At 36.3% G+C, this 23,530-nt stretch overlaps 1 pseudogene; it reads right to left on the bottom strand.

Moving 5' to 3' along the window:
• Window positions 1-7,534: 7,534 nt before the first annotated feature.
• Window positions 7,535-8,479, bottom strand: LOC149167986 (cullin-1 pseudogene; annotated as a pseudogene).
• Between the last annotated feature and the right edge of the window lie 15,051 nt (window positions 8,480-23,530).

Raw genomic sequence — 23,530 nt, 5'->3', positions numbered from 1 at the left:
CTTGAGTTTCCACAACTCAAAACTCTGACCATTAAATTTCTTGATCTCTATCTTTCCACTGCTCACCATCTTCTTTCACCACTAGAATCAATCTCGCAGATCTCCCACTCAACAAGGTCTACCACAGGCCTGATCTAAACCCCTCAGCAATAAAGACGTCCCCTTGAAGCCAAAAAGGCTCTGATACCAAATGTAGGTTTTAACCCCATACAAAAATTACCTGCATATGAATTCTAAAACACAGAAAATAAACAATGCAAGAGCATAACACATAAAACACATATACACAACGATTTTCCCTTGGATCCCAAAACAAGGACTACCAACTTGATTTTTCATTATGTTCCATTCAATGTTACAATACATATTTAAACATGCCGAAGCATCCAATACCATGGACCGAAAACCATCGTGTCCAAAACCATGGACTGAAAACCATCGCGTCCAAAACCATGTGTGAAAAATCATGCACAAAACCATAGGTAGGTCTACCCAGCCTAATACACACCTCAAACCCCCTGTGACTCCCCCTGCTACGCAATCGGTGCAAAAAAGGGTGGGCTCCACCCCCCTTCTAACCCCCCAGTTAACTACGTGGGCTAGTCGTGGAAAGAATATAACACAACCCAACAGTTGGAGGCTTCGAACCAAATGGAGGCCTTTCTGTGGGTGCATTTGAAGGCCCAGGGTAGAGAAGGAGGGGTCCAACTTAGGGTTTGGCAACATGGGATGGCTTCTCAGCCCCTGAGTGTCCTGTAGCACATGTAGGATGTTGTGAAAGGCCAGTTTGTTGTCAGATGTCGACTTGGCTTCCTTAATGGGACCTAGGAGGTCAGGTCATGTCATAGTAGCTCGCCATATCATGTTTACCCTGACAGGCTAGTGAAAGTGGGTAAATGTGGGATGGGTGGTTACAAAACTCTTTCTTGTTCACATAATTCTTATTATTGTTGATGCAATAATTATGTATTAATAATTGTTATATGAAACACATTTGATGGTTAATGGATGTTAATCATTATTATATGAAATCCAACATTGATGATTAATAGGTTTTATGATTGAGTTCATGGATTTATTTCTTGAGATATTGAAATGATATATTTTTGTAGGCACTGTTTGTTAAGTAGGATAGGCATGACCTATAGACATATGTTCATATAGACTCTAGATTGAGTCAAGATATGTGGATCCAGGATAGCGTTGGGATATTTGTGATTGTCATGTGTTTGTCACTATTTAATGTTTTTTTATCAGACATTACTCTTTGATTGGTTTGTCTCTAGATGATCCAGGTGGATCTTCAGACACCATGGCATGAAAACTCAAAAATCAAAGTCTTTGGAATGACTTCGAACTAGGGCCAGATCGAAGAGCTCATCTTCTGATCATGAGGTGTGATGGTTCGAATCTCATCCGAGGGATGATGGTTCGTATCGCCGGATGATGAAGTTATCCCTTTAGTCTTTAAAAAAACTAGGAATTTCCTTTGAAAATGGCTCTTAAGCCTTTAAGGCCAAATTGCAATTAGAGGTTTCATATGCGTGGATTTAAGCTTTGGGCCATGGAACCCCCGATCGCAATCTTTGATCAGATCAGATCAGTGGATCAGAGGCAATCGAAATTGGAGGATTTACATGTATATCGGCGAGCAGACATGCGATCAGCGACAATATCGGCGATCGGCATCGGCAATCGGTGTCAACGATCGGTGTCGGCATATACCATGTATCAGTGAAGGACCCCGAGCCTATGTGATAGAGATATGTGATTTAGTCTCAGCCGTTGGATCCAGAAACCAATAAATGGCCAAGATTTAATCAGGAGATCAGCGGGTGATGTGATAAGTAGGATGTGATTTAATCTGGACCATCTGATTCGAAACTGATCAACAGTCCAGATCTAATCGGCGACATCGGTGATCGGTGATCAGCGCCTTGCAATCCTAACTTGTGATATATCCCAGACCTGATACTTTTTAAGTTTGACTTTATAAATTTTGAAATCCGAACTTTCAGATTTTTCAATGATTTTCAGTGTTTTCCAGATTTTTGCTTAATCATTTAAAACGATAAAAGGCCTAATTTTAGAGGTTTGTTGCACACCAATGCTTCTATGCAAACGGCTTCCATTCTAAGCCAATAGACCTCTGATTTAGATGCGGCCTTGTCCCAAAATGTGTTATAAAACACGATGGGTAATCGAGGGCAGGTGGCGGCATGCCAGAGGAAGAGAGCCTGTGCTAGAGAGCCCAAAAACTTAATGGTGCCTAGAGCATGGATGCAGAGAGCCAAGGAAGGTGAAGGACTGTGTAAACAGTGGGTAAGAGAAGTATGATGGCAAGCCTGAGAGGTTGCGTGTAAAGGTTGCGAGTAAGAAGCCCAAGAGTCTGCGTGCCAGAGAGAGCTTGAAGCTAGTGCAACGCTTGAATCCCAGACAGCTATAGAGGCCCAGCACTTGAAATTTAGGAAGATCTAGAGCGGCAATGACATAGCCAATATGATATGAAGCCAGATACCTGAGATCTACAACAACCGAGAGCTAGAGAAATTCCCTCTTCATGATCAATTACTCTTCTTGTGATTGATTCATCTCTTTGATCGATTCTTCTTGATCTTGGATCAATGCCTCTTTGATTGATTCTTGTGATCGATTCATCTGTTGATTAATGCTTCCTTGATGGATTCCTCTCTGATCACTTATTCCTCTTGCATATTGATGCCGTGAGATTAGTGTTCCACAAGCTTCATCACTTTGACAGTTGCTTCAGAGCAGCGCTTCTTCATATGGCCATTCATAGTGAGAACATGATAGATTGGGAGCGGATTGTGCCTGCGCATTGATCATGTGAACAGATGTTCACTGTGGATCGTTTTATCCACTTCTTCATTCATATCTTCAGATGGCCTGTGGTTGGTGTGAGGTATATGATTATTTCATATATTTCTTCTCTTACATTATGCTGCAGATCCTAGATTGGTATTGATGCAAGATCTTCTTTATGTTCATGCTGTTGTGATTCCTTGCTTCATGTTATGAGGAGTCTTCATATGATGTACTTTATGCTTTGAGATCCCTTGTTTTATTTTGCTGGGATACTCTTGTTGTCATTGTGCATATGTTTTGCTTTGACATCCCTTTTGTGCCTTGTTGACGAGATGCGGACCATGCATGTTTTTGTGTCATACTAATAGGAGTTTTGATGGAGAGTTCTAGTTTTGGAATATCTCTTAGAGCCACTCCTACATGAGGGCATTCTTCCTTGTATGATCAAGATAGCAAACTCTTGTGTATATCACTTTTATTGATAGCACATAATGTAGCAGCCTACACCACCTTGACTAGGGCCCAGAGATGTAGTCCCTCTTGGACGAACTCCATTAACAACAACTTATGTTTCCATGTGCTGACGATTATATTGTTCCTCTTTTTTTCTACATGCACTTGGATTCCTTAATGTTTTTTTAAAAAGCAATTTTAACACATTATGAAAGTAAAAGGTCTTGGTAAGGTCCTTCTTCACACCCGACCCTTGATCAAGTGGTATCAGAGCCATCTTTTAGCATTGATGTGAATTGTAGCGTGAAAAATGGAACGTGCAATGATAGAGGATGAAGGAGTGATGTGCAAGACCATGCTCGAAATCTCCAAGAAAGTCGAAATTTCATATGGAACTCTACAGAGAGAAACAGAGGAAAAGGAGTGGTTACAACATTAGTTGAAAACCATATAAAAGGCCATGGAGGAACTGAAGCAAAACAAACATAATCTTCAAACCAAGAATGATGAATTGAAGATGCATTTACATGAAAAGAAAGAGGAGAACCAGAATTTGCTATTACATCTGCAAGCAAAGGACGATGCCTTGGAAAAGCTGCAAAAGACCCATGTGAGGTAAAAAGTAGTTATCCATCTTCATGTATATCGCCTGATGATCATTTCGTTGTGTTTGAAAATCATACCACAGGAATTGGCTCCAAACTACTGAAAATAATGGGGTATGAAGGGAAAGGCTTGGGCGTTAATGTCCACGGCATTGTCAATCCCATCAAAGTAGAGGAATTATCCTGTCAGGAAGGACTTGGGTATGTCAGGAAAGAAGTTGGGGAATGTGATCCACCAACAATGAATGATGAGTAGCCCTCATCAGTTCTTTCCAAATCGAAAGAGAAGGTAAAATATGCTGATTACCTTTCTATTTCATCTACTGATAGTATGATGTCTGTTGGAGATTTGGAGATCCTGATTACAGGGACAAATATGAGGCTCCTTACAAAGACAAGGCACAAGGAGAAAGAGCTTGGTGCTAACAACCAAGGCATGACCCAACCTTTGGAGGTTATGCATGAACCTTGATTTGCAAGCTCGAGATACACTAGAGGAGAGTGCTCAAAGGTGTCAGTTGTGTTCGAGACTTCATCGAGGAAAGAGAATGATAGGAAAACATCCCCATCATTCCATGGCAGTTTCCATCGCAAGGAGAGAGTAGAGGCAAGCTCTCATTGCCATACTGACATCAAAGATAACAAAGAAAGGTACAACCACTTCCGATCTTCAAATTTTCATTATGATCATATTGTTAATAATGAACAAAGACAAAGGCATCGAAAAACATGCACTTTATTTGGTTTACCTAACCATACCTTTTCCAAGTGTTGGAAAAGAATGGCAGCACTCATGAGGCATGAGAAACCCTCTCGACAACATGAAAAGAAACAGGTTAAGCAGGTATGGAGGAAGAAAAAAAATGCAGTCATTGTGACAAACATGGCCATCAAAGATCCACTTGTTGGAAGCTCCATCCAGAGCAACGCCTTAAAGACAAAGCATCAGTGCATGAAGCGGGAAAAATAGTTGTTTGACAAGCAAAACCACCTCAAGGAGGTGACCCATTCACATTGATAACTGAAAAATGGTTTTTATGACTTGCTATCATTTCATGGTCATTCTTTGTAAATCATTTGTTTCATTTTTAAAGTGTAAAAGTGATGATGAGTTTCCATCACTTGGTTAGCAACAATGATGTCTGGTCATGTATTGAGTCGTATTTTGAGTTGCATGTTAAAACTATGAAAGTAATGTTATGTTTCCATCACTTGTCCACACAATATTGTTTGGCCTTGTTATCTCAAAATCAAGCCCTGGAAGGCTGCAAACCAGGAAGACTTCAAGTAACTGTTTCAAACTAGTCTTTTGACTAAGGCTTAGCCTCCTTAGCCTGAGAGGGCTCTCTCTCAAGGGTTATTGATTTTGACTAATAATAAGTTGGCTAACTCTTGTGAAATAACATTGATAAATATGAAGGCTGGAAAAACATTAAACAAGTTTCCATTGGGCCTATGGAGTCAACAACAACTCAGTAAATAATGATGCTACCTTTACATGGAAGTCAGGGCACTTAGCATTTAAATGTTCAGAACACAACACACATATGGAACCACAGCTCATAAGTGCACACAGGAAGTCAGAGCACAATCAGTGAATTCTGAGTGATTGTACACCAATGCAACTGTAAAAAGACATAAAGGAAAAGATAAAATCATACATTTTGAATATAGAAATCCCTCATGAATCCTGAGAAGTAAAGAAGCTCAAATTATATTACTGAAAACTCTATCTTTACATAAGCCAAAACAATGCTCTGTTCATCAAATTTCCAACCCTTGTTACATTACTGTTTCAGCTATATATAGAATCCTTATTCTAACTAGTTCGAGCTTCCTCCTCTAGAATGAGGGGAGTCGATAACTACCTCTACTGACACCTATCAGCTATTGAACTAACTAATAAATACAACTAAAGTGTTGACTAGAGTTTTTAAAGAGTTCTAAATCTACTATGACTCTAACAATATATTATATTCATGATGGCTTCTCTTCGTTCTTTGACATCTGGAGTTTAGCTGAGATAGCTGAGATGGATGTTTGATGCCCCACGTTTACCTTGGATGCTGAATCTTTTAACTGTTTAGAAGTATTAGGAGATGTCCCTAGTTTCTCGGCTTCGGTTTTCTCCAAAGTACTCGAATGCACAGAAACATGTCTTCAGCCTTTAATTAACCAAAATGTGGAAGACTGCCACGTTTTTGATGCGTTGTAAGCTTTGTCTATGAACATGTGTGCAGGAAAAAAGTTTCTTACAGGCAACTCGTTTGATGTATCTTGAACGGTGATAAAGGGGCTTTACAACAACAAAAATTTAAAATTGAATTCCTTTTAAGCATCCACCTGTCTTGACCTGGACGGCTATTGTAGCTCCATCTGATATCTTGCATATCCTTTAGGTGTCTCCCTTTCAAAATTCCCGCTCAAACTACCAAACTGCCTGTCTGCGTTAAAATCATCACCTACAGCAGTTCCGTAGCGCGCTACGAAACTGCTGTGTAATTTCAAAAACACAGTCTTCCTTTCATAACTAAATGATCACTAGTGTTCATGGCTTAAGCACCTTACTCCCTTGATTATTTTAAGAAGATTTTCTTGCAACTTTTCAAGAAACAGATATTTCTCCTGGGGAAAAGATGCAATGACATCAATAACACCATTGACTGTTCCAAATATAACTGTATGAAGCTAGCTGGTACCTCACTGGTTGATTAATGGATGCATTGCCTGTTACCTCTGCCCGTTGCCATAATTGAGATCTAGAAAGATGATTATCAGAAGACTCAAGATAATCACGGGAAATGAATTTACCTCTCTCTACATCTGCATTACTAAACCTCTGACCAGATACACCACCATCCCATGACTGTCTGGGGTTAAGTGCATAAGATTAGTGCATATAATCCGGAAGGTTATCCTTAATAGGAAAATTACCTTTTCCCTCAGCTTCCTCACTTAACATACAGTATTGGGCACCACTGCCATAAGGCTGTAAGCTAGAACCATACAAAGAACTTCTTACGATAATTTTCATTTGCATCCAAGCTATATGAACTGTTAGCAACTCCTGAACTAGAGAAGTAATGTCTCTCATCTGCATAAATGTCATGTCCACCTTTAATAGGAGTTTTTCCAAGAGCACGTGACCTCACATCAACCATAGGTTGATGACTCTCACCTGAAGTTTCTCTTAAAAATACTGAATCTCTTTGAAAACGATCAAGAGATGGTTGAAGTGACCTTGTTTCCTCTGTTAAAGAACTCTTAGAGCCTCCCACAACATCCATGTAGGGTGACTCACTGAGCACTGGACCATCCACAGAAGGTGAATAATAATGCCTTGATCCTTCTGTTGGTATAGAATGAAGCTCTCGCATACGAGTCCAATCCCCCACGGGATCTTGTCCACTAACTGCTGGAACATCCTTAAAAGGTGCACGATAATCTCTTGAAGCATCCATTACAGATGGCTGTGCACTCATGTAAGACCCCTTGGAAAGCATATGATGTGGTGATTGGCGGGAATCTATAGCAGGTGAACTTTCAGGATCTTGAGAACTGATTTCCATACTCAACTCAGACCGATTCTCTGCATGATTAGAAACAGGGTGATCCTTTCTTGAGGAGCTTTTGATGGATGCTTGCTGTAATCAAACACATAAACATCTGGGCTCACTGTCTTCGTTGCAATACCAGTGTGTAGTTGGAGCTCCAGGTGCAGTAGTCAGCTTTTTATTGCTTGCCGCATCTTCTGCATGCTTGACTAATGATGTACCCTCACCAGTAACATGTTGTTTGAAAATTTGAGCCATAGGTTCCAAGCCTTTAGGTATCCTACAAAACAACCTATACATCCTTGAAAGATCATCTACCTTGTCATCTCTTAGCAAGGCATGGCACCCTGAATGCTCCTTCTCCAGAAGTTGACTCTCATACTGGGAAAGCAGTTCATTTTGTACTTTTTCCAGCAACTTTTGTTCACTGCTGGAATATAAATAACGGGAAACTCTTTCTTTTTCTCGTTTCAAACACTCCTCCGCCTTAAGCATATAATCCGGACAAGAATCTTCTAAAATCCATGATGCAGCCTTTCGAGAATAGTAAGAAGCAGTGTCATCCAACATCGCTGACTCAAAGTCATTCTCATAAGCATCCATGTCACCCATCCCAATCTCCACAAAGATGCCCAGAACATTTTTCAGCAAAGCTGGATCAATTTGCTCTCCTTCGCGTTCCCTGTCAATCAGAGTAATCACAGCATCCCTTACATTATTCTTAATTTCTTGGTAGACCAGATCACGGAAGCACATGAGACCAACTTCATCTAGCGCAGGAAGAGAACTCCTTGCAATGAAGTAACGATCCAAGTAATTAAAGAAACGTGAAGGCCACCGAACCATTATTTTGTGATTTCCCCATCGCTTTACAAGTTCTCTCAACATAAACTCATCATGTTTCTCCCTCAATGCAGGTAGTACCATCGAAGTAATGTACTCTTCAAAAGACTCCCTGTATCTGTCATAGAGTTGCTGCGAATAATCCTGCGGAGGCTTTTGCGTGCACATGTTGTAACCATCTTTGTACAGCACTTCCATTGAATAAAACATCAAACCAATCATGCTAGGCCATGAAAATCTATACGGTTTTCTATGACTGCGGCATAATATGACCCTGTCCGCACATAATCTTGCAACATGTTCTGCTGGTGAAGAAGTTGCCCATAATAGTGGAAATACATTTTTGCAGATGATGCTTCAATCTTCTTATCAAACTTGTTAAGTTTCCAAGATGAATCACTTGAACCATTAGCCAACTTCTCCCCAGCTCCTGCAACTGATGTATCTGTATTCCACTCCTGAACAGTCAAACCAAATGAAAAGACTGCTGTTTCGGTCGGGAATTGAATCGTAATGGCTCGACAGATGCTCTCTGCTCCATAGGTTGATGAATGACAAATGAATTCGGTGGCATGTAGCGGGCCTTTTTAACTTCTCCTTCAGATTCAGAACTGATGACAAGCATACACGCAGGAGCTTGAGAGCATGCCTCGTGTAAAATGCATCCACCCCAGAGCTATTTGCATGACAGTTGCTATGGATTCGAACAAATCCCAATTTTGTAGCGCAACCTAAAACATGTTGCGCTGCGAAACTACAAAAAGGCTTTATGCGCATCAAACTAATGTGAGTGGTTTTGAAATTTTGGCATTAGAATTTTCAGTGATAAAAGGCCTTATGAATGTAAATCATGTGTTGTAGTGATGATATGTTTTCCATCACTTTTTGAAGCAACCATGATGAGTTGGCCTTGTTGTCATATCTGGAGTATTACGTCCGTCTTATTGTAAACTTTTCCACTGAGTATGTGTTATAAACTCATGGCAAGTAGGGGACGTTTGGGTCTTTAGTTTGGTCATGTTATTCAAAGCATGTGATTTGCAAATAATGTACTACAGGTTGCAGAAGTAGCAGGTGTTGGTTCGTCGCTTAAGGCTCCAAAGAACAAAGGTGAAGGAGATGGAAGTGAGACATTTTCAGGAAATTTGTGATGCAAACAGGGTACAAAGAAGGATACAAATTACTTTTTATGCATTTGGAGGACCAAAAGCTCCTTAGTGGGGAGGAATGATCTAGGTGGATCTTTAGACACCATGGCATGAATGCTCAAAAATCAAAGTCTTTGGAATGACTTTGAACTAGGACTAGATCAAAGAGCTCATCTTCCTGATCGTGGAGGTGTGAATGGTTCGTCAATCCGAGTTCGGATGATGAAGTTATCGCCTGAAGAAGGATCCTTTAGTCCTTAAGAAAATGGGAATTTCCTTTGAAAAGGGGTCTTAAGCCTTTAAGGCCAAAGCGCAATCGAAGGTTGGCTATGGGCGGATTTAAGCTTTGGGCAATGGAACCTTGATCGCTAATCTCTGATTAGATCAGATTGGTGGATCGGAGGCAATTGCAATTGGAGGACTTACATGTATATCGGTGAGCAGACATGTGATCAGCGATAATATCGGTGATCGGCATCAGAAATCGGCGTCGGCGTAAGCATATACCATGTATCATTGAAGGACCCCGAGCCATTGTGATAGCGATATGCAATTTAATCTCAGTTGTCGAATCTAGAAACCGATCAATGGCCAAGATTTAATTGGGAGATCAGCGGGGATGTGATAAGCGAGATACGATTTATTCTGGACCATTCGATAAGGAACCGATAAACGGTCTAAATCTAATCGACGACATCGGCGATTAGCGATCGGCCCCTTGCGATCCCGACTTGCGATATATCCTGGACTCGATAACTTTATAAGTTCGACTTTATAAATTTTGAAATCTGAACTGTCAGATATTTCAATGATTTTCAGTGTTTTCCGGATTTTTGCCTAATTGTTCAAAATGATAAAAGGCCTAATTTTAGAGGTTTGTTGCATGGTGATGCTTCTCTGCAAATGGCTTCCATTCTAAGCCAATAGACCTCTGATTTAGATGCGTCCTTGTCCCAAAACGTCTTATAAAACACGATGGGTAACAGAGAGCAGGTGGCGGCATGTCAGAGGAAGAGAGCCTATGCTAGAGCGGCCAAAAGCCTGTTAATGGTGCCTAGAGCATGGATGTAGAGAGCCGGGGAAGGCGAAAGACTATGTAAACAATGGGCGAGAGCAGTATGATGGCAAGCCCGAGAGGTTGTGTGGAAAGGCTACAAGTAAGAAGCCCGAGAGTCTCCATGCTAGGGAGAGCTTGAAGCTAGCGCAGTGCTTGAATCCAAAACAGCTATAGAGGCCCAGTGCTTGAAACTCAAGCAAATCCAGAGAAACAAAGACATAGCTAGTATGCTATGAAGCCAGATAACCGAGAGCTATCCCAAACAAGAGCCAGAGCAGTTCCTCTCTTCATGATCGATTACTCTTCCTATGATTGATTCATCTCTTTGATCAATTCTTCTTGATCTTGGATCAATGCCTCTTTGATTGATTCTTGTGATCAATTCATCTGTTGATTAATGCTTCCTTGATGGATTCCTCTCTGATCGCTTATTCCACTTGCATAGTGATGCCGTGAGATCAGTTTTTCGCAAGCTTCAGCACTTTGATAGTTGCTTCAAAGCAGCGCTTCTTCATATGGCCATCCGTAGTGAGACCATAACAGATTGGGAGCAAACTATGCCTGCACATTGATGATGTGAACAGATGTTCACTGGGGATCGTTTTATCCACATCTTCATTCATATCTTTAGATGGCCCATGGTTGGTGTGAGGTATATGATTATTTCATATATTTCTTCTTTTACATCATGCTACAGATCCTAGATTGATATTGATGTAGGATCTTCTTTATTTTCATGTTGTCATGATTCCTTGCTTCATGTTATGAGGAATCTTCATATGCTGTACTTTATGCTTTGATATCCCTTGTTGTATGTTGCTAGGATACTCCTGTTGTTGTTGTGCATGTGTTTGGGTTTGACATCCCTTTCGTGCCTTGTTGACGGGATGTGTACCATGCATGTTTTTGTGTCATACTGATAGGAGTTTTGATGGAGAATTCTAGTTGTGGAATATCTCTTAGAGCCACTCCTACATGAGGGCATTTTTCCTTGTATGATCGAGACAACAAACTCTTATGTATATCACTTTCATTGACAACACCTAATGCAGCAGCCTACACCACCTTGACTGGGGCCCAGAGATGTAGTCCCTCCTAGACGAACTCCATTAACAATAACTTACGTTTCCATGTGTTGATAATTATATTGTTCCTCTTATTTTCTGCATGCACTTGGATTCCTTAACGTTCTTTTAAAAATCAATTTTAACACATCACGAAAGTAAAAGGTCTTGGTAAGGTCCTTCTTCACACCCGGACCTGGATCACTAGACATGAGCAAGAATAAGAAAAATAATTGTCAATTAAGCTTATACATGGGCAAAGGGTCATATGAAGAATGTGACATTAGAACTAATGGGAGAGGAGGTCAAGGTTCCTTGTTCCCATCTACTGGCATTACCTTACATGCAATAGTTGAAGAACATATATTTTTGTCTAAATATTGCACATTGTTATGCAGGTTAACTACAAGTTTGGTCAATGATAAGGATTTATTGAAGAGTGCATAATAAGATGTCAATCGTTATTCCTTAGAGTTTAATAATCTTTAATTAGAAGTAAATGCATTGAATTAACTAAGTCGCAATGAGAACACTATTTCCCACAGTAGAATTAATACCTTAAAAGTTGTAGTGAGCATTTATATAAATTTTGATATTAGATTTTTGAAAGCTCTAAGTTGATGCAATCCAACGCTATATATAGACTTAATCATAATTCATAATTCATAAAAAATAAATATTTAAAATTCTTAGCAGAATTTATTTCATATACATCCACTCAATTAGAAAAGGAACACAATGTAGATAACGTTTAAGATTGAAATACAATTAGATAAAGAAATTAGAATATATATATATATATATATATATATATATATATATATATATATATATATAGATAATGTTTTAAAATTGTTAAGAGTTAGTTTTTTTGGATTTGGCTAAAACTTAGAGGTATAAGTCTTTTTCTTCACTTAGCCATAATTCAATTATTGATTTGACCCAATGAAATTCAAAAGGTCATATAAGAAGTCCACTTGGGATAACTCAATTAACAATGGTCGTGGAAATGAAGTCTCACCGGAAGTATTGGGTTCAAATCTTGTGCTACGCCATATAAGAAATAAAGTTAGGGTAACATTGTTGGATCTAATGGAATACGTTTTTTGTGGGGCTAACAATCATTGGATCTAATCGAATACAATGCAATAGTTGTATATGTGCATTGTTGGATCTAATAGAATACATTTGTAATACATTTGTTGTGGGAGATCCATATATGTGCATTATTGGATCTAATTGAATACATTTGTAATACATTTGTTGTGGGAGATCCAATGATGCACATATACAGTTGTTGTGGGGGTAACAATCGTTGGTTCTAATCGAATACAATGCAGTGGTTGTATATGCACATCGTTGGATCTGATCAAATACATTTGTTGTGGGAGATCCAATGATACGCATATACAGTCGTTGTGGGGGTAACAATTGTTGGATCTAATCGAATACAATGCAGTGGTTGTATATGCACATCGTTATGGGAGATCCAATGATGCGCATATACAATCGTTGCGGGGGTAATAATCATTGGATCTAATCGAATACAACATCGAATCGTTGCGGGGGTAATAATCGTTGGATCTAATCGAATACAACATCGAATCGTTGTGGGGGTAATAATCGTTGGATCTAATCGAATACAACATTGAATACATTTTTTGTGGGAGATCCAATGATGTGCATATAAAATCATTGCAAGGGTAATCATCATTGGATCTAATCAAATACAACGCACTCCGCTGCCCATTAACTGCAGTGCAACAGGGTAGATAATTGTTGCCCTAAATTTAGCCGTTAGAAATCATTGTTTGTGGGTATAAATCATTGTTTACTCCTCGGCGTTAATGTTGAACTGGTTGAAAGTTGAATCTTAAGCATTGGATGAACTAGATTTTCCTTTGCTAATAATGAGCGTAGTCTAAAGAACCCACAAATTAGACCTTAAAATAATGGAAATTCCCACAAGATGATGACAAAATCTGGCATAATTTTTTGAAAATCTGGATTACAGCTGGCTGCTCCAAGGGTTCTTGATAGTATTGAATCTATTTCCACCATAAAAAAATAATTCAAACACTCCAACATTCTGATTTTTGGAAAACAAATTACGAATATCTGACTAGAAATCTAGCATCAACACAACTTGGATATACAACGCCCTATTAATGTACCTTCTTCACACAACCCACTAGAGCTTAAAGATTTCGGACAACAAAAGTGCACTTGGAACACGCAAGGTGTTTAACTTATACGCTTTATAATTGGAAACTCACAGCTGAGAGTAATTGTGAAGGTGGAAAGCTTTTAAAGTTTCAGCTTTTGTTTTTTCACTTTTATTCCTCCTCGCAGAGCTTCAACATGTCCCTCAGCAAGTGGACATAGCTGACTGCAATTGTCTTTAGGTGTGGCAACGTTTGAAATTGGAGACTCGATGGAACTACTATAGTTCCGAAAACAGAGGCGTAGAGCAGTGAATTAAGTTTGGCGTTGACCAGAGGTAAAGGTTTGATTGGGTTGGGGCTTTCAAGTTCGTATAACGGCATTGTCGTAAATGTTGGAGACCTTACAATCTCCAGCGGCATTCAATCTCAAGGAGTGTGACCTTACAATCTCCAGTGGCATTCAATCTCAAGGAGTGGACCTTACAATCTCTAGTGGCATCTGGAAGCTTTGATGATTTAGCCCTCATGATTGGACATCAAGCTTGTGGAAATAGAAGGATCGATGGTCATCCCAAATGGTAACCCACTGGTTATAGTATCACTTCCACTTTCAGTTGTCGTGATTAGAATGTTATCTTAGTATTGAGGTGGATGTCTATTTTCCACTGGTTACAATATCACTTCCACTTTCAGTTGTCGTGATTAGAATGTTATCTTAGTATTGAGGTGGATGTCTATTTTATATAGAGTTTGAGTTTGAGTGATTTTAATAGTTAAAGGAATGTGGTGTATGCCTAAATATATGGGTTGGGTATATTGTATTTACATTATTATAATTATGATTATTTTATTTTAATTATAAAAAAATAATAATTTATTAAAGTGATTTATTTAATAATTAACAAATTTTAAATTTCATATATTAGTGATTTAGATATATTTAAATAAATTTGTAATTACATTATTTACAATTACAACTAATTTTTTTACAATTATATTTATTTTGTGATTACTATTTTTTTAAAAACCCCATTTATCATGATTACACCTATTTTTTAAAACCCCATTTATCATAATAACTGAGACATATATCTATTAAACTATGACCTTGCCTAGCCTCATTGAAGAATTTGTAATGAAGTAGAAATTAGAATCCTTGAGCATTATGCTAATTCTGTATTAAAGACTGCTCTTATCGACCAAAGTAATTACTTGTTAGATTCATTCTTAATGGTCAATTCCTTATTGAACCGAGCAAAATGTGAAAACAAAGAATTTGAAGTATATGAACTTAGTCCATGTCATTTAAAACTGTAGTGAGAACAATCTTTGGCTCAATAGTAAGTTAGTAACTCTCTACGGCTCTAAACACAAAGAAGCTTATCCATATTTTCATCATTGATTGTGTTCCAATATCTGCATACACCTGCGATAATCTTTCATGCTTCATTGACTATATAATTATGATATCCTAATGGCGACAATTTGAATTAGAACTACAATAACATCATTTACTTGATTATATATCTATGAATGATATAGAGGAGAGCGCTTCGCATGTTGGGTTTGTGATATACGTGTCCATGTCTCTTCGACCAACAAACAAGTCCCTAAAAATTTTAACCATTAACTAGTTGAAAACATTATTCTCCATTATTTCCGCAGATTTTGAATTCACTAAAATGTTTATATATATATATATATATATATATATATATATATATATATATATATATATATATAAAGTCTATTGATAAAAATGTATATAAGCAATTATATAAAATAAAATATGGTAACAAATTCGTATAATGTTATTGTTAAACAAATTTATATATAATATATGTATAATTTTTTATTATAATAATAAATAGATAGTTAAATTTGTAAGAAAGGAAAAAAAAATAATACATTTGATTTTTTAATGAAATTAGTCTAAAAATTTAGTTGATTTAAGAGTGAAGAAGCCAGTCTCAATTCAAGATATGAGATCGCTACTATGAAAAACTAGTTATGGGATTATAGAATGCTCAAACCAACCCATTGCTTGTGCAAATCAACCAATATTCTTATTAAAGAAGACTCCAAACACTTTTTCTAGTTATTCATCAACCACGAAACTCCATACTCATAGCCATACACAAACACAACTTTGAATATTCCCTCCATTGCTATACATCAACTTATGCTCCATAGGCAAGAAGCAAGAATCCAATTGTTGATTACCTTATAAGAAAGCTTGGTGGAGTATTTCCTTGGCATAGAAGAAGTCAATCAGTAGCATAGACACATAGGCCATTGTTTTCTAATTTTTCCCAGCCTCTATGCTCATTTACAACCATCAATTTGCCTCTCAAATTCAATGAATTTTCTCCTATTAGTGTTGGTTCAAGGAACTTTTTGATTTGGATTAGAAATACCCCAATGAAAAGATGGCATAGAATTGAGAATAATGGAAAATGAGTTTCATACCATGAAAAAGGGAATAGAATGAGGAATACATGTATTCTTACAATTGATGGTATTTTTTCATTACAATGTACCTTTCTATTGCTCCTTATTTATGTGAGTTAGACTTTACTTTACCAATGTCGTAATACATTTATATTTGGCTCCCTAAGTCAAATGAGGTGGTGAGATCCATTTAAGGCACATGATGGAAAAATTATGAGTTCGTGAGTTGACATTTGATAATGAAACATTTCTTTCCCATGGCCCCATTTGATATTCCCATCACATGAACTCATAGCTCCTTCCTGCTCCCAACATCAATATTGGTCCATATACATTATATTCCATCATTAATATTTTATATAGTGTAAATTGCATCATGGTATCTCTATCATGTGGTTCATACAAAGTATATTTACAACTTATGAATTATTAATAATTTTCTAGTTGTCTCTTGGCCTTAAGCTTTGCACTATAAATTCATAGAAACATATATGTAACATTATATTACAAGCTCATTTAGTTAAGCTCACATGACTTGATACCCATGATAATAAATATATATACTCACAATTTATACATAACTTGATTGAACACCTTCCAAGGGTAAAAGGTGTTAAACATAATTGTTTTATATGTATGCATGGTGAATGATACATTATGCTAACAATACTATCTTGTTTTATGTGATGTTTGGAGTACTTCGCGGTATTTAACCATATTTTCCAAAAAAAAATTTGGTTAGGTCTGTTGCATTGTGTGCTAATAATTCTCTTGTTGACCTTAATCATATCCCTATCAACTTTGATAAATTTATTGGTTTTACTGCTTGAGACACTCCTTTTATTCTTTAGTACTTATATATTTCCATCATCTTTCTAGAACCACTTAGATTTAGTATGCTCTCCTTTTCCATCATCATTGTTATTTCTTGGATATTGTTCTTCAAGTATTTAATAATGTTGATTGCTCATGGTAATCCTCTTTACAAAAACTTGTGTTTTCTCCATTAGTTTTAAAGTGTTCAAGTTTTTTTTTTTGGGTTTTTTGAAGGTTAAGTTATGAAGAAAGAATCTCTATTTAGATATTTGTTTCGCATTGTTAGAAGCCAAATTATTATCATCATTAGTCATGATTGTGTTCTACAACCTAAATAATCATTAAAGTGGAAGTTTTGGAAATGTTTAATTCGCCATTGTGTTCACATATTTCCCAAGTGGATATTGAAAGAGCTCTTGAGATGTAATGCTTACTTGGTAAAATATTGAGTGATGTTTTGTTACGCTACATGTCTTCCTTTGTGTCCTAAAGTCAAAATTGGATGGGTGGTTAGGCGGCAATTGTTGGTGTTATGGTATTAATCTTGTCTTGGTGACAATCGAGAGACTTGAAAGTGTTATATTAATCCTCGTTTAGTGTTAGAGTTGGGATTATTCCTATGTTGGTTAGTTGTTTATAGTGGAGCTTACCTAAAGCATTTTCTCACTCTCAACAATTATATATATGAAGTGTCTCATTCTCATTTTGATTATCACTCATTAAATATAATATTGTCATTATATGTAGTGAATCACATTCACTGATTATAGTGAATATTTAGGTGCAATGGTACACTTGCACATCTTTGTCATTTATTGAATAGGTTTTATTTTCATTATTTCTATGTAAATTAAAAATGTTTATGCCCTAAATGTTATTAATAAGAATTAACATTAGCCATAGTAGACAATAGTAAACGTACAATAACAAATGTGATGAATAATATCAAAGTATATAGTGTTTACCGACATTCTTTTAATAAATTTTAATGTTCTTTTTCTACAATATTAGGAATCATATATTTTAAGTATGGAACCTCTCGATTGGGATTAATTTGTCATAAAATATAGTTATAGTTATTATATTCTTATTTAAAGAGATTTTTACCCCTTAAAATCAATGATTTCAAGGGAAAAAATTGTATTGATTTAAAGAAACCTATTTGTGAGTTACAAAACTCTTGGGATTTAAGACTCATGAACTTGAATCCCAATGATTATAGTTCCAAAATTATAAACTTAGCATCTTTATTCCCAGTACATATACATGAATATCACAAGCATCAACCAAATTTCACAATCGACATGGTTAATTAAAAAAAATGGCCCTAGCCTTTACCAAATATTAACAAAACCTCTCATATAAGAAAACACATCATTATTTTCTTTGTTTGAGAGATTAACCATTGTACTCATCTCATAGATTGAAGCTCTATTACTTGCCCCAAAGGTAGGAGCATCAACAGTGATGGCATTATTTAACAAGACATATTCATCATTTATAATAAGTGTCGCATGAACCTAATTCAACATTTACTCAATCTTGGTGAAGATTTTAATAATAGTATTATTATGAGCTCTTATTATAGGCTCTAGTGTTGTGATCCTTTATACAACATCTTCCAACTTATACTCCAAGCACCTTATTTGATCCTTCATACCATCAAACCTTTAGTTGAACATGTAGAAAGCCTTAATTTATTAGTAGTCCAACACCTTAATTCCTTCAAAGGCTTCACGGGTCATCATTTGAATTTTGAGGTCAAAAATGGACTTCAAAATGAAAAGTGTACAAACAAAATCAACTTTAAAAGAACCAATATGATTCAAGATGATGATGTCATTCCTCGAGGTAAATGTTTTTTAGGGGAAAAGAAGCAAAACTATTTTTTCTAATCATATTTTTCATGTATATCCTTGTATGTTTAATCCAATTTCAAGTGTGGATACTTATCGGATGTGAAATAGATTTTACATCTAAGAAATACCCACTCTACATACATTTGAGTAGATCCACACCGAGAAATTGAAAATACGTGAAATAAATGTCTTTCTTTGAGATTATGCATCCATCGAGTACCGACACTTGAAATTTGAATAAGCCTATAAGGAGATAAGTCGAAAATAATATTTAAAAAGTAGTTTTATTTCTAGTTTATTGAGAAATGTTTTCAGTGATAATCACATCAAAATTCATTTGTCGACGTGTTTCAAACCAACAAGTGTGGTTCATCGTCAAGACAAGATGAAGAACCAGATCATGGCTACATGTTAAATAGAGAGAACCAATCATTCAATTGCTAGAAAGAAACAACTACATTTGACCAAGGAAACAACTACAATAGACTAGACAACAACTACATTTGACTGGACCAAGAGATAGGGAAAAGAATATTAGTTAATTAATTAATTAATTAGTTGGTTTGTTAGATCTATTTATTTTAAATGTAACTAAGTATATCTGCTTTTATAAAATGTTTTTATGAACTTAAACTAAGAACTTGAAACCTAATAAATCATTTATTATCCTCTTTATTATTTTAAAACTAAATAAACTATATAAATACTTGTATTATTATAGGATAAATTAGGAAAAAATAATAAATGTTTATTAATTAGATAACTTAATTAGTTGACTTATTTACTAAGTTTTTTTATTTAACTATATATGTAACTAAATAGTATTTTGTTTTAACTTCAAACTAAATAAAATATAAATTTACATTAATTCTATTATATGAAGTATTATGGGGAAAACCCGATAAAATTAGTTAATATGATTATTAAATATATTTATTTTCATTTACTAAAGATATAAGGGGATAAATAGGAATTAAACCTAATAGGTTATCAATTAATCAATTAATTAGTTTATATGCTTATAATCCTTTTAATTACGTTCATATATAAAAAAACTTATTAATCTATATATCATGTTTAATACAGCCAAGTAAAGCATAAAAATTTTTAGAACTTAAACTAAGAAATATAACCTCATAACTAAAAAACATCTTATTTTTAATTTAAACTAAATAAAATATCAGAGAACTAAAATGAATAAAGTGATAATAATATTAATAAAATAATGAATAAAAAGTAATCAGAACCAAAGGAAAACAACAAAGCAGAAGAAAAGGGAACAAAGGGGAAAAATCAGACAATCCAGAGGACGGGGGAGAAAAACTATAGAAGAAAACAATAAAAACATAGTGAAATAGGGTGGGGGGGAGGGAGCTAGGATGAAAGGCCATGGATCCAACAACTGCTGATCTTCTAAACCTTATCCCTGTTGATATTGCTCAACCTCCTTTCAATTTTTATGGCCTCCCTAAACTTCCGGTGATGAAAAGGTGCAATCATGGCAATAACTCGGGCCTCTTCAATACATATATGATGCTTAGTCTTCTGCGCATGCTCTGCCACGGCTAAATATTAGGTCCTCCAATGTTTGATGTCGGTTGTGTGCTCATGAATCCTCTAATTAATAGAGCACCCAGTTTCACCAACATAGGGGGTCCCACAAGAACATGGAATAACATAAACACCTTTCATGTTCTTGGGGTCAACAGGGTCTTTTTGGAGATATGGTCCGAGGAAGTAAGGGTTTTTGCAGGATCAAGAATTAAATCTCAAACATGTGACCTAGGGACAGCCGTCATAACTTTTTCTCTGAGCATCAGATTTGAATTTCGTAAAAAGTGGCTAAAATTACACGGGATTTAGTTTTGCATGTATCATTTTTAGGGCCGAAGGTCAAAAAAGTGACACGTGGCACTTTGTGCAAGTTCACTCTATGGAACCAGTCGATAATCAGGTCATTGTTGAATATTGGGCATAACTCTTGCTTGAAGAATCCAATCTTGGTCTGACTTATGGGGTTGGAAAGAAGACTCAGAGGGCTACCATAGGACAAAGTTGTAGGCCTTGGTGATCCAAAATTACAAAGATACAATAGTTGCAATATTGAGCTCCTAAAAAGGAAGAAAAGGGTGCGTATTTTTTAATTTTGCATAACTTTTGTTTCAAAAATCAGTTTGAAGTTATTCAAAGGGAATATTGAAGCATATATATATATATATATATATATATATATATATCAGTATTTGGTTCTAAAATTCCTCCCAAACAAAATAATTCTACACCCATTAAGCCCTCATAAATCTCAACGATGACGCATGAAGAGGAAGAATTGCAACATGATATATTAAAATTACGGGACCAAGTACAACAAATTTCGCTCTCACGAAGAAAAACAAAATGAGCTAAAAAGGGACATCAATGGATTAAAATGGGACATGGATGTATAAAATGAAACATGGAGGTTTTTAAAGTAGACATGGATGAAATGAATTTCAAGTTTGAAGGGTTGACAAAGTTGTTGCAAGAAAGGCTTCCCAGTGGTGACAAGGTAATCCATGAAAATCATGACGAGGACAAAAAGAATATGAATTATGATTTTAGAGACTCCAATGTGGCTTTTAAGGACCACCACATTCCAAATATAGATATGAGAAAGTTTGGTGCAAGGATTCGGTAACATGGATACTACAGATGGAGCAATATTTTGATCTACAAGATGTGCAACCCTCACAAAAGGTATGTATTTTATATTTATATTTAGAACCCAATCAGTTTGTATGGTATATATTGATTTTTTATCATAAACCTCTTGTCAGCTGGTCAATTTTTAGAGATTAAATGATAGCACATTATGAAGATACCAAGAGCAACACCTTCTTTATCCACGTGATAAATCTCAAACAAAAGGAATCAATGGTGGAGCACATTGAAGACTTCCAAAAATTGAATATTAGGATAACCGATATTCTAGAGGAGCATAGGATTGATGTCTTCATAGGGAATTTAAAAGATAACATCCAACATGAGGTTCACCTTTGGGAACCTGATTCAATGGAGAAGACATTTAGGGTGGAAATAAAAGTTTACAACAAAATTATGGCAAGAAGGAAGTCTACCACTCACAACTATAAATATGGAAGTTTTGTTGCTCCTAGTATTCCACAACATACAAGGTTTACACCACAACTATTGGAGGAGGAAAGAGCATAAGGGATTTGTTACAGTTGTGATAGAAAATACACTAAAGGTCATGAGTGTGCTAAGAAGACATTAATCTACATAGATTGTGAAGAGGAGGAAGAAAAGGAACAAGAAACATCAAAAGAGGAGCATATACACTAGGAACCAACCCTAGAGAAAGAAGAAATGAATTTGACCATATCTTGTAATGAAATGGGAGAAATTACCACTCCTCAAACTCTCAAGATAGAAGGATATATCAAGAAGAAAAAGGTAATAGTGTTTATTGATTCAGGTAGTATCCATAATTTTATTCGTTGTAAGATAGCCAAGGAATTGAATTTCTTCCTATATCTAGCACCAAAATTTCAAGCGATGGTTGCAAATGGAGGAACTATAAATTGCTTGGGAAAGTGCCATAATATCAAGCTAACCATGAGGGAATATGTATTGAATAGTCCAATGTTTCCCAATCCAATGGGCGGTGTTGATATTGTACTAGAAGTCCAATGGTTACAATCTTTGGGGACGATAGCTTTCAATTTTCAAGAATTTTTTTTGAATTTGTTTTGGGAAGGAAGGGAACTTTAAATAAGGGGTATCGCAGGGGAACCATGAAAGATAATCAGCTCTAAGGGCATGAAAAATATTTTTTAGAAATAACAATCGGGCATAATTGCACAATTATGCTCACTAGAGGTTCAAACATTGAAATAATATATTTCTCCATATCTCTAAAAAGTCTTGGACAATCATTCCAAGTTTTTTGAGACTCCCAAAGGCCTCCCACCTATTCGTGATCATGATCATGCTATTAATTTGATTCCAGGAAGTGTTCCTCTAAACTTTAGGCCTTAAAGATATCCTTATGCCCAAAAGAGTGAAATTGAACGTATGGTTGCCGAAATGTTAGAGGCATGTAAATTCAAACTTGTCAAAGTTGTTTCTCTACTCCAGTATTAATTGTACACAAGAAGTATGGATCATGGTGTATGTGTCCGAATTATAGGGAGCTCAACAAGCTTACTATTAAAGATAAATTTCCAATACCTATCATTGATGAATTACATGGAGAAATTTACTTCACCAAATTGGATCTTCGTTTAGGATATCATCAAATTAGAATGAAGACCGAAGACATTCAAAAAACAACATTCATAACTCATGAGGGTCATTATGAATTTTTGGTCATGCATTTTGGCCTTACTAATGCACCTTCCCCATTTCAATTTCTTCGAAAGTCTCAACATGCGGTGATCCCTTTGGTAACTGCATTGCACGGAGGTCTGTGGTAAAATTTGTTGCTAAGGCTGACCTGCTTGCTTGCTTTAGGCTCGCTTGTCCAATGCTCACTTGAATAACCCCTATCTGGACCTGCAATTCCCTCAAGCCCTACTGCACCTTGTCCAATATATGATGGTAATGGTCCTCAATGTGGCCCCAAATTGCTTCCATGGCATTGCGTACCACATCACCTATCTCATCCAGGTCCCCCTCCATGATGAGCAT

This window comes from Pinus tabuliformis, chromosome 5_1 (assembly GCF_031772625.1).
Source record: "Pinus tabuliformis cultivar Carrire ecotype Pingquan chromosome 5_1, CPIR1, whole genome shotgun sequence".
Classification (NCBI taxonomy): Eukaryota; Viridiplantae; Streptophyta; class Pinopsida; order Pinales; family Pinaceae; genus Pinus; species Pinus tabuliformis.
Note: the sequence above shows the minus strand (reverse complement) of the source record. Positions and strands in the feature narration are given on the sequence as shown.